This window comes from Lichenostomus cassidix, chromosome 9 (genome assembly GCF_008360975.1).
Source record: "Lichenostomus cassidix isolate B80296 chromosome 9, HeHo_3.0, whole genome shotgun sequence".
NCBI lineage: Eukaryota > Metazoa > Chordata > Aves > Passeriformes > Meliphagidae > Lichenostomus > Lichenostomus cassidix.
Genome location: NC_139490.1, coordinates 12,731,954 through 12,745,362, shown reverse-complemented (window position 1 = coordinate 12,745,362; position 13,409 = coordinate 12,731,954). Strand labels below are relative to the sequence as shown.

At 39.7% G+C, this 13,409-nt stretch overlaps 1 long non-coding RNA gene across 3 annotated transcripts in view; it reads left to right on the top strand.

Annotated features, from left to right (window-relative positions):
- LOC146433305 (uncharacterized) overlaps positions 1-13,409 on the top strand; it is a 59,162-nt gene that overhangs the window by 12,616 nt on the left and 33,137 nt on the right. The window contains exons 1-2 of one of the 3 annotated variants that reach the window (XR_014854045.1): positions 12,536-12,614; positions 12,715-12,831. The exons of 1 other annotated variant lie outside the window; for it this stretch is intronic. This is a non-coding gene — a long non-coding RNA (uncharacterized LOC146433305). Of the gene's footprint in view, positions 1-12,496; positions 12,832-13,409 lie in introns of those variants that run through there. One more of the 3 variants, XR_014854044.1, reaches the window with a different exon arrangement.

The following is a 13,409-nucleotide window of genomic DNA, read 5'->3' as shown; positions in this document are numbered from 1 at the left end:
ATATGTTCCAGAAGTAAGTGGGATTAGATCACTTGCTTCATACTTTAACTGCTGTATACCTTCATGAAAGGAATAAAACTATGTGGAAAACTGAATACATTTTATATTTATTTATAGTCACCTTTCAATCACATTTTCCCGTGTTAACAACTGAGGGGATTAGATTGTATTGTTCTTCTCCTTGATTTAGAAAGACTCATAAGTGTAAGAAAACATTATGTAAATGGAAAAAGTTATGTTTAGAAAGAAAAGAGAACTATAGCATGAATGACATGAACTGCAGCAGCGTTCATCCAAAACAAGGTGTTTTCCTAACAAAGGGCAATCGCTGTAGCCCAACTTTTCGGCATACCTCAGGAAGCATCAGTGAAACACATTTATTTTAATGAAGGCAAATTCTGTCCCAACATTTGCTTTAAATATGAGGACCAAAGAGCATCAGAAAAGGACATTATTTCTTCAATCCTTTGAAGCTGCTGCCTCCTGATATGTAGCTCCAGGGAGGGCAACACCACACAGACAGTGGATTCATAGCAAAATCTCCACTTGGCAGAAGATATCCAGACAGCACTTTTCTCAGTTGGATTTCACCTGACTAATAATCTTATTTTTCATTTTTTAAACATTACAGTGAAATGAGTCCATTAAGATGCCATAATGTTAATTAACATTGTCATAAGTTCTTCTTTCATTTCACTTACATGCATTTTTCAAAGGTACATTGTGGAAATGATTCTTTTACCCTGCCATTTGCCTATATATCATCTCATGCTAGTACTGAAAGGTTAAATGTTATAATTTATGCTAATTTTAATTTTCCCTAGTGCCATAGGCAGTACAAATCAAGCAGCAGCAATTGATTATACATCACTGACAGTATAAAACAGAACAAACATACAGTTCCGTCAATGAAAGGCCTGTGCCAGGTTAGTCATAGGTTGTTATGGCCTCCTGAGAACAGCAGTCAAAGCCAAGCAATAATGATGATATGAATATTTATTTTGTGCATAATTTTGGATCCAAGCCATATTAATAAATAATTTTCCATGGTACTTTTGTGCCTCAGGAAGTGTGATGGAAAGGCTGTTTGCCTCTTGAAGAATTTTGTGCAATAAATATCAGATATATATTTGGGCTTTGGCTTTTCAGAGAAAGGCCTGATGTGGTAAAGGTCAAGCAGAGTTTCACTGAAGCATGTTCCTATACAAGAATATATAGGTTACCATTTCAGGAGAAGGAAGAACCCAAGGTTTGGCTCAGGCCGTCAAAAAGCAGAAACATATCACTAACTTGATATCATCTGGCAGCTAATTTGTTCCCCTGCCACTATCATAAGGAGTATCTTTGGAGCTGAGGAATGATAGTCAGGTGCTCAGACAGAGCTTTTCAAACAGCTAGGATAAGCACTCAAGTTGCTAATTTACTTGGGTCTTAAACCCTTCCTTCCCACACCACAGACAAGGTAACACATCACTCTGGCTTAGACTTCTTCAGAGCACATCTTTGCTGTTACTCTGCTCCTCCAAAACTTGCATTTTCTCCACAAATGCATCTTCACCCTGGATAGCAGGCACTTATTTTCATGGATTAATGGCTCATTCCTTGCTCTGCAACCTACCTTGTAAGATAATGAAATAGAAGAGAGAAATGACATCACAGAATAAGAAGTGTTGGGTAGCAACTGGTACTTCAACATCATGGGACAGAGGCTTAATTCCCATGAAAGACAGGCTGAGATGACTCAAAGCTCTTGGAGACAAAAGAAAATGCCATTTGGAGGAAAACAGAAGTGACCCCTGTGGCTGTTGGCAGTACAGGGAGACACAGTCTGGGCTGGGAAATGTGGTTACGAGTCTCAAGAGCTTTTCTGCTCCTGAACACTCCCCAGCCTGGGTAAAAGCCACTGTGGGCACCTTGTTGGAAAGATATTGATGAGCTGCAGAGAGGGTTGCAGCCTTGCTGGTATGTGCAAGAGGACAGTCAATGCCATGTTGCTTATGGTAGAAGGAAATGGAGCATTGACAATGGGATTAGGGAATTATTGCCTGACTGGAGGCCAAGTGGGTAACCCTATGAGACAAAGACAATTACACACTTACACAGATCACAGAAGATGGGAAGAAGATTCTTGCAACAAGGGAACAACAACTCAAAGGCAAATGCTGCAATAAAACTTTTTCAAAAATACTTGATAAATTTCAATGTACAAATCCTGTTGACTTTTAATTGGAAGTCAGTTTGAGTGGTTTCAGCACTGTAACTACAATAGCCATTCTTGCTGATTTTTATGTGTCCAAAACTTATTCAATGTTTGTGTGACAAAGCTTAAAATAGAAATAGGGATTTAGCTTGTCCACACATCAGCTTTGCATTACAACATAATTTTTGTTAGACACATATTTGTGAACAAAGCCGTTGTACCAAAAGATTAGAATGCTCCTTTTCAAATTCAGTGCTTTAATTTAAAGAAGAGACCATTATTTTTTTGCATGTAGCTATTGCTTCTTGATTTAGAATTAGTGAAACACTGGTTAGTTTAACCCAGATGGTTTCTTCCCCACCCATAAGGATTGGTTAGTTTAGCACAGATGTCTCTTTTTCTTCCATAAGGCATATTAGAAGGAAAACAAAGATTCACATTTAAGCAATAAATAATAACAACTACCCTATTTGCTTAGATATGTCCAAATCCAAAACCACAGCTTAAAGTTACTTTAAAGTGGGGTGGACCACAGCTTACAGTTCTTTCATTTTGCTTTCTTTTCAAAAGATTTGACTTTGTTGACATTTTTTGCACAGTTTCAATTGATCTTTATTGAAAAAGAATAAGGATGGAGCAGACTGACAATTTTATTTGACAGATGATTAATAACTTTGCTTAGATCTGGCCTGAAGTGTAACCACAAAGTGTTTGATAAGGGATGGATAAAATATGGTTTGCAGGCAGTTGAGAGTTTAAGGGACATAAAATGGCTGAATGGCAACCTTAAAAATGCAAGGTAGAGAGCCATGAGGTCATGTTAGCACAGTTCTAATGCCCTTTCATCCTGGGGTTATTCCAGCTTTTCTTCTGATCACTCTTGGCTCATGGTGGAGGAGTCTTCCATGGTACATGTGCAGAAATGTCTGTTTATGGGCAGAGACCTCCCTTTGTGCATAGGAGAGTGGCTCAGCCTCATCTCCCAAAGTCTCCAGGTCAGGCTTGAAGCACCAAGGCTGGGTCTGAGACCAGCACAGAATCTGTGGGGCCTGCTTAGGGCCCTTTGGGCCAGCCTGCTTTCTCTTGCCTTAAGGAACTCTTCTCCCCTTCCCTGCCAAGCACCTCACCAAAATGTTTTCCTTGAAACTCCCCTAATGTTCCAGCTCTTTGCTTTTCTCCAAAACAAGCGTGATCTGGCCCAAAGTAAGCTCAAGTGCAATTGAAAACAAAATTCTTTTATGATAACAATTTTTCTCAGTCTTTTTAGCCCAGTCGAGATTTTGCTGCTGCAGGGAATAGTTGGTTGTAAGGATTTATATAATTTATTTAATTAGTAATTTCTGTAAAAGAAAAATTAATTCTGTTACTTGTGGTGATGTGTCATGCCAGAAATAACATTTTGCATCTATGGCTTAACATAATATGCCATTTTTAAAGGACCTTTTCTTAAAATTTAATTTTAGATTTGGGACTATAGAGCATTTAACTTACCTTCAGGAGGATATTTTGAATAAAAATAGCAAGAAACTGCTTTACTAGAATATCAACCATGCTTGACTGATATTAACCATATGAAAAAATGTACGGGACATATAAAATTCACATAAGAGCTACAGTTAAGCCTACTCATATTTTTCTTTTAAAATAAATGTCCAAACTTTAAAAGTCCGTATGTTATTCTTCTTAAGATCCAAATATATTTTTGGAGACTGAGTTCCTACTGTTTGCAATAATGAACACCTCATAGATGGCAGGGAAAAAAAATCAACTTTCCTTAATGCTACTGTTGGCCAAAGGGAGAGTGAAAAAAGTTTATAACAAGATATCCCCTGTAGCAGAGCTACATTTTTTTACCCCCATCCCTGGATGGAGAATGAAGAGTTTCAGGAAAGCCTGTTCACCTCCACGCCCTGTTTTCTTGCCTTTACCCTGGAGGTTTGCCCCAGAGCAAGCCCCATGGCACCCAGCCTGGTGTTAAGGCTGAGGTAGCTGCTACAAGTATCTGCTTTCTCCCTGAGTGCCAGGGGGCAAGGGCTGACCAGAGTCAATGACAAGGCTCCTTGTGACTTCACTGGATGTTGGGTGCTGCCCAAGCAGTCAGTCCAGGACGTTCTGCCTGCTAGAGGCTGTGCAAACTGGGGACAGAACAGGGAACTGGTTTGACGCTGGTCTGACAGCCTCGCACAGCACAGTACCCTGGCACCCCAGGATATACTCTGCCTTGTTAGCTGTCCTGTATTGTCTTCTGTAAATATAGTGAGTAATGCAAAAAGCATTTACTAATGAGGCTTAAAATTTTCCTTCAAATGATAGTCTTGCATATTTACATGCTTGTGGTTTGCTGCCATTATATGCACCAATTTTTGGCCTATCCCCTTCATTCATGCTCTCTGGGAAACATGCTCCTTTGAGAGAGAGAGCTGCAGATAATTTCGTTCTCCCTGTTTCAGCAGGATGCTTCCCTAGCCGTGTGCCAGTTGTCTCAGGAATGCTGGTTGAACTGGCTGAGCAAACAGAGGGTTTTTTGGAGCTGAGGCCTGCACTGGCCCGTGCCGTGTGTGTGTGTGTGTGTGTGTGAGGGTGGCCATGACGCTTGAAGACAGCCTGGCGCAGGCCACGCTGATGGGCACCATACCCCCCAAAGTCAGAGGTTACATTGCAAGGACCGGCTCTGCTCCTTGGGTTGCCGACCCCTGGTGATAAGAAGTCTGCTTGGAGCAAGGTCACAGCAGCACAAACCACCTGCCCATCAGCCGGTGCCAGGGGCTGGCAGCCAGGTGAGCCTGTGCCAAAAGTGCAGGAGCCAGGAGGGGAGCGGGAAGGGAGAGGCTGCTGCAGCCCTGCCCCTGGCCAGCCTCGGCTGGCAGACATCCTGGGGTGGCAGGATGAGGTCTGCAGAGCTGCCTTTCCCCTTCACTGGACTCCCTGTGCGAGGCTGAGGACACAAGGACTGCAGCTGCCTTCATGGGTGAACTTGCTCTCTCCAGAGGTCTGGCTGCTGCAGCGGGGTATCTAACATGTCATAAGCACAGGCTTAAGTTCTTAAGGATTAAAGCAAAAATTAGATAATCTGATTCTCCAAACAGCAGCAGAGGATGGAGCTAACAGCTGTCTGAAGCTGCTGTGGCATGGCATAGCTGGCTGGGAGGTGCTGAAGGGGGTGTTTTGCAGCATACCAAGAGGTGACCGTCAACAAACCAAAGGGTACCACATCCTCATCCTCCTCAGCATTTTGAGGACCAAGCTGTGACTTAACATAGGAGCTTTTTCCTGCAAAGTTCACAACTGCTGCTTCTCCTTGTTTTGCTTCTGCTTTGTTCTTGGTCCGCAAGAAAGGACAAGGACTTCACACTCTATGACAAATAATACAGATGGAGCGTAAATATTGGACAAACCAGATTTAACTGTAAAAAATGTAGCTAGGGGGTCAAACATTTAGCTTACCTCCATACCTCATTTTTATTGATATATAGTTGCCAAACCTTAATTATTTGAAATTGTAGTGGACATTCAGAATGACACAACCAGGCAAATATCATATAAAGGCAAGTTCCCGATGAAATTGCCAGAGGAGTTGTTCTTCGGAAATCCTAGCTGTAAAATACTGCCTCCCAGTCCATCAGACAACTGCAAGAAGCAAACATGACTTAAATTAAAATTTCCTCAAGGAACTTTTATTTAAGATCTGGAAATCTGTGTATCTGTAAGAAGCTATATGTAAAATGCATTTTACTCTTTGAAGCAGAAGGCATTTAAGGAACTTAATTAATTCTGGTTTTAACATGGATGATGATATCCATCCGTTAGTTTCATGTACTCCAGGTGATGTACTGACTTTATTTAGGAGCCTCTCAGTTTATGTGAGCCAAGACAGTCCTATAGATGTGCTGATATAACTCTGCTGAGATACCACATGCAGACTGCTTTTTTTATGACTTTGAATATTTATTTGAAGTTTTCATTTCAAGAGATTTAGGTGGAGTCATTCTGCCTGATGAATATAGTTGTGGATTTTTTTTCCTGATGTAAAAGGGTTTGCTTCCCCCATCTGGCCATGTATCCATTGTGTCGATTTCTGCAGCTCCGTGGCTCCAAAAAAAGCACATTGAGTCATGTGGTTGAAGTAATCTGACTCCCAGCCATCTATTGACATAGCTTTAGTCACCCAAATACAAACCTACCTCAGACTCTTTCATATTCAGTCCTCCAACCCACATTTTGCTGCCTGTTCTTTCCCAAAGCCATTCTCAGTTTAGACCTGTAATTCTCTTTCCCACATTGTTCCCTCTGGTTCTGCTATCCATAGTCTTTTCCATGACCCCGTGGTTCTCTTGCCTGCCCCATCTGGAAGCATCTCCCACAGCTCCTCGTGAGTCTAGAGAAAGCCATGAGGCACATCTGAGCATCAGTCCTGCCTTCAACACCTTCTTACATTTGTGGCCTCTGTACATAAATAACCTTTAAACAAAGATTTTCAGAAGAACTATAAAAGACTGCAAGAGGAAAGCAACAAAATAAATACATTTAGAGTTAATATCTCCAAGAGAAACATCTGTTTATTCCTTTGAGTAACCAAAAGCAAATACACGTGTTCAGAATATGCTACAGACTAATGCCTACAGCTGACAAAATGAACTTTCTATTCAGTGTCATTAATAATGGATTAAAACAATTTTTTTGGTTGTGTTAATTTAGCACTTTTAGTTTTATTAAATAAGTAATTACACTTTTTATTTTTTTATATTTTTTTAGGTACATATTGTAGCATTTAGACTGCCCATATCTTCAAATTTTAGAAGCTCCAGTAGACAACTATTATCTTGAGGAGACTTTTCTCACAGGGAGTTCACTTGTAGGACTTCACTTAATTGGAGCAGACTTCTAATTAGTAACAAAATTAATATTTAAAAAAGAATCAGAAAAAAATATACACACTGGAGTGTGCAAGAGTATTAAATACAAGAAGCAGAAGACAGCACTGATCAAAACATTGCTGGACTGCCACCCATGTTATGCCAGGTGCTGCAGGCTTGGAAACATGGCCAGGCTGCACCCTGTTCCCCACAGAGGAGAGAAAGTCCTAAACACTACCCTCGTGCTCAGGAGAAGAGAAAATGAAGGGCCAGTAGAGAGCTGCTGGCTCTGCAGTGCAGTGCTGGGTTTGGGTTCCCAGATGAGCCACGGGAGGTGGCTGAAGTCCCCAGGTCCTCACAGAAAGCCTTACACTGCACATGAGCATGAGTCCTTCTCACCTTGCTGGATGTGTATAAGAAACCTGGCCCCAGGGCTCAAACTGAATCAGTGGGGATTGGGAGACTGGGCGACTGTTCAGAATACTTAAAAGAACTATTCTGTTCCTGCAAATCAGCTTTTGCTCCTTGGATTGTGCGTGTGGCCACACATATATGAGCGTCTCACCTAGAAGAGATATGTTTGTGTACTTTGAGACTGTAAGCATCTTTGCACAGTGAAACACTTGTGCTCCTCATATACTCCCCTTCTGTATGCTTCAGGAATTTTTCACTCATCTAGACAGCAATGCAATTTCGAACTTTCCCAGGGTAGCAGTAACCTCCACTCTTCACTTTTAGTACTATGTTCCGTATGTTTCTTGATGATCACACACAAAAAATCATAGAGTATGTGTCAGAGTATACCAGCATGGATTCAGCATCCATCCCCTTCTGCATGGTACCTCTCCTTGGAGGGGGAGATAGGTTCAGTACATTAACCACACAGGGAATGCAAACAGCCATTTAATGCGTGTCACAGAAAAACACAGTGTAGGTGAAATCATCCCACACTTCCAATTATTAAATACAACATGAATGGGAAAGGAACTTCCTCTACAGGTTCAGTTTTCTGAGGAGTGGGTGAAGCTCTAAACACGATCTCCCACATCCACAGGCAATGCTCCAACATGCAGATGAAGTGAGATCTGACATTCCTAATGCAGCAGTTAATGATTTGTTGATTAAATACCACATTAGAATTTATTTATACAATAGAAAACATATTTTACAATTTTTTTCTCAGATTTAAATTTCTAACCTCTCCTTCTGGCAACAAATCTAGTTTATACCCATTGAACTTATCTTTCTGTGATGATACAAATAGAGGCAAGGAATATTGATTTCAGTGGGATGTTGAGATACAGCCATCTGTTTGCTAAGCATGATTACTTTCAGTTAATTTCCAATAAAGCCCAGAAAAGCCACCAAAAATAGTCACTTTTGGATGTGACAGACAGCTTAGACTGGAGACATTTTAAAAAAACAGTTTCAAGTTGTTCTCTGCTTGCTCTCTGAACAGTTGGCCCTGTGACATTTGGCCAACCAAAAAAATGAGCATAATTTTGAATGGCCTCCTTGCACCATCTACAGGATTTGGTAGGACACTTTGGAGGTCATGACTTTAAAAACAGATGTCCTTACCTCAGAAGTAGCGCCAACAGAGGCAGCAAGCAGAGAAGAAAGGTCCCTGTCCTAGTTGGGAAGTTGAGAGCAGCAAAAGGAAATTTGTGTATATGAAACAGTAACAAGTCACAAGAGCCTATCTCCTGTAGTCTGTAGCAAGAGGGATGAATAGGACTCTACTCTGCACCCTGGAAATTGGGGAGGTACTATGGAAAGATGTCAAAGACAGCAGAAATTACTCCTATATACCTTAGAAAATGAACTGCATGGCGGCCAGGCATCTTCTGCAATGTAAATCAATGTGTGTAATCTGGCACCGTGATTTGAAAATAAAAATTTGATCCATCAGAGAGACATTTAAGAAGAAAATCCTTTGCACTTTCATTTTACAAATGCTCTATGTTGCTTTTCATATTTTCAAAAAGTTATTTAAATTTTTTTCCCCCTAGGAAGTGTTGTCAACTTTTATTTTATGTCATTTTCCTACAGTGAGGGAGGTGCATCTTTTCAGTGTATAGCAAAGCAAAACAGCCGATGGAAGATGTTGGGTAATATAAAACTCTACAGCATATGCTGCTTCACCAGGGAAAGGAAGCTTGTCACTCTACTCAATAAAAGACATAGAAATACCATGGGATTTTTCCCCCCTCCAATTGGGCCCCAAATGTTCTCATGCTATACTTGTAATGTGCATTACTAGCTGATTAGAAGTGACATCAATTAGTCACATGTCTGTGTTTCTGATGGAAATAAAAATGAGCTTCTGTACACAAAATCTCAAATTCATCTCTAGATTGCCTAGGGATTTTTCCTTCTGCAATATCAGTTATCGGTTTAATATAATATTGTTGACTTAACAATGATATATTTCAGGCTGAAGGCAGAAATGCATTTTGCATTAATAAATTGTTTTGAGATGGGCTTAAAGAATATTTCATTATATAAGAGAGGCAGCTATAAAACCTATTTGGTGGTCTTTCAATCACTGCTACCTGTGGCCTATTTATGTGGATGGCATTCATCAGTATGGCAGAAAATATTAAACAAGTGCTAGACAGTTATTAGCTCTCCTCAAGCAGAAGTCCTCATATCCTCTATTCATATACCATGGGAAAAATTCACTTGGTATTTTCTTTCTTGCAACTGTTCTGCTGTTCATAATTTGATGGAAAATTGATTAATCACACATTTAACTCAATGCAAGATCTTCTGCACTGTAATAAATTATGGCCATTAATCAATAAGTACAAAGTAATTCCAGGAGTCTGGAGACATGCTGGTTTCTAATAGAAAAACTTGTGCTTAGGCCTTCTTGCCAGTGACCACTTCATCTGAGGTATTTTGCACCTGCCTCAATCCAATTAGATGACATAATTAATGAATCTCGGTGCAGTTGATAATTTGTTATACAAAAGAAAGAATGTTTTGGCACATCTATTAAGTCCTGATGTACAAATCTTTGCAAAGGGGGGAATACTAGGAACCCAAGAGGGGAACCTACAACCTCTGCTACTGCAGAAGAAATGTCTGTTTATTCCAGGGCACTGAGTATGCAAATTTTACTGAACTTTAAATCTGCACGCTTCCTTCTCCTGTGTTTAAAGGGAATCTGTGCAGAAGCTTTCCATGCCATCTTGCTTCTTTCGTGACAAATTAAATGGTATGATTAGAGCAAGCATTCAGGAAGTTTTGTTTCCCAGGCAATCTAATCAATGTGTCCCTGGCTGCGTATCGGTTACAGTTTTACATATCGCAATCCATTTGCACCTGTTATGTACAGCTAACATATAGACACTCAATAGATTTTGGTGAGAGAAAGAGTGTGAAGATAAAAAGAACCAGTCGGCTGCTAATTCTGTCACTAGGAGACGCCATGAGCAGATTTTATTTAGAGACTTTGAAAAACAATTAGCTGAGGATTATAGGACTAAAAGGCCTTTACTTGCTGTACCTGGAAAATACTTTGCCCATTTAATGCCTTCTAAGCTGTCATTGTGCTTGAACTTCAGTCCCAGTGATTAATGAAAAGCTGCAGGGCACAGCTAGAAGCTAAAGTCTCAATTATGGAAAAGCAGTAACTAGTTTAATGTGCTGATGCTTTTATACCTAAACTGACAGCTGTGAAAAATGGCAATATTTCCAATCACGCTTTAATAATTTATCATTAATTTATTGGCATGTCCAACACACTTTAGTCCTACTGTTCTTTTTCTCCTCTTAGGCTCATGGCATTTCAATACGGAAGAGCAAAATCTGTTGCAAATCTCTAAGGACGAACCTCCTTATGGTGCCTGAGTGATTACTGTTTGCAGGCAGTCAGTATTATCAAGTAGTCCAGAGTTTATCGGCACAGATACAGCATGAACATTTTTGTGGGCTATGATATGTGAATGTGTTTCATTAGCTGCTGCTAAATTGCTCGAACTCCATCCACTTCAGTGGAGTTAGAGCAACTGAAGAACATAGATGGCTTTGTGGGACTGGGGGCAGTCAGCCTCACGCAGGCAGTTTTCGTTCGTCAGCCCAGCAAGCTCCCTGGATGGAGAACAGGAGCTGTCTAACTGCTCTAAATCAAAAATTAAATTTGGAAAGTGTCCCTTTTGAAGAGCACAGGCAGAGTCTCACCTGCTATGATATCTGTGGAAACATTATTATGTTTAATACTGAACAATTGAATCAGTGCAGCTAACTCAATTTAAACCAGCTGAAGATCTACAGTCCATTTATTTTTGAAATATTTTGAATTTTTTCTTTGCTGTTTTGGTTCTTCCTGCTTATTCGGTTTCTCCTGACAAGGTGCATGAACAAAGGAAGAGGAACAAAGTCAAATAATAAAACCTTGTTTCAGTACAATTTCCATGTTGAATTTAGTTTGTCATGGTTCATGGCTGTTCCCAGGTCTGCTGTGGACTGGACAAACATTATGAAAATCGACAAATATTAATTTCAGAGTTCATTAGTGTTATTTTTTGACAGCAGAAGTTGATGTTATTTTATTTTTCATCTGAAACTCTTGCAATTTATAAAATCTTAGTCATTCAAGCAGGAGTGCCTCTGAATACTTTCTTTTTTACACAAAACCTCAGTTATATTTATACTTTTGCACACATTTCTCTTTGTGTAATGGCTGACACAGTCCGAGTGAAACTCACTGCAATTTTTTTGGGGGACTCGATGACTCCTGAGCTTTTTTGCAAAGCTCACGTAGCCCTAAATGGTAGCTGAGCTCTGCCTGACAGCCTGGTTGTGCTGATGGTTGTCAGTTCCTGGACTGAGAAGCAGGCTGACCAAACAGTGAGGAAAGTTATTCTGAAATGTTTAATGTAAACTACTACAAAATTTCTATCTGGCTGTCATTCATGAACTGGCTGAATAGGAGAGACATGGCTATGAGAGAATATTAACACCAATTGATGTAATGGTCTAACAAGTATAACATATTATATTGCTGGACTGTTCACAAAAAGCTGCAGTGTGTCCAATTTGAATTGACGTGATGGAAAAGATCTGTCAAGTGGGTTGTTCCATAGATTGAGAATTTGCTGTTTCCTATTAGAAAAAGAAAGAAAGATTTTTTTGCCTTTGTTTGTATTTGCTTTTGGGATTTTTGTTTGACATTTTGATCATTTTGATCATTCTTTTCCATGCAGACGGAGTTTATACTAATTAGTTAACAGTTCAATTATTATCAAAGGGAGTTTTGAATGGAAAGGAACCAAGTTCCCAGCCCTGCTCTAACTACATGTTTGAGCACTGAGTGTAGCACTTCATTAGGAACCCTGGAAATGGGCAAAGAAAAGTGAGTCATTAGTAATACTTATGCATACTACTGTTCCTTAAAGGAATTGAGTACCTCTTTTGGCAATTTCTGCCTGGAAAAGAAGGCTTATTCTAATCCATATTATCTATCATGCTGTAGACCTAATACTGTCTTTTAGCAACATATGAAAGAGTGGAGAAATACAACAAAACACATATAGGCGGCTGGGATGCCAAAGGTATGTCTGGATTTGTGAGGTTCATGTCTGGTTATTGCTGGGTGTAAAGTCAGCCACCAGCAATCCCTCTATTAACACTCTGCTACCCTCTATTTTTCAGCTCCTACTTTGAGGCTTGATTACAGCAATTTGGAGGATGTATGCAAACCAATTCCAGCTACTAATTGAAGGAACTCTACTAATTAGAAAAGGCTATGGAACAAATAACAATTGGCTAGTATGGGGTCTTTTTCTTTACGGAACACCCTTCATAAAGTGACTTATATCTTGAACAAATTTATCATTAGATTCTCTGTATAGGAGACAGACTTTGAAAATCATTATTCATGTTGATATTGTTGTACATCTAAGAATATTTGGTATTTTCTTTAAAGCCCCAACTGCTGAAGCTGCATGATTGTTTAGGAGTCTTAGTTTCTATTAAGAAAAATTGAATTCCAGTGCTTCTTGATTGAGGAGAAGTCTTGAAAGTATGTATCCCAAAGGCCCAACTTGAAAAGGCAAATAAAAAAAGAATACTCTTTTTAAAATTTAAATCTAAAAACCATCTTTCTCAGAAGTCTCAATGTCTATTGGGAATGACAGCAATTTTTGAATTTATATGAATGTATCTGCTGCCATAGATTAGGTTTCTTTTTAGTGTGACCAAATGAAAAGTTTGCATGATCCAGCTCCTATATCTAGTACCTCTACGGCAATTTTTAGTTGAGATATGCTCCCTAAAGATTGGTTTGCCTCTTTGCTGAGGCAACCATTTAAAATGTGGAGAAATCAGTTTTGCAAAGTATTTCTTTA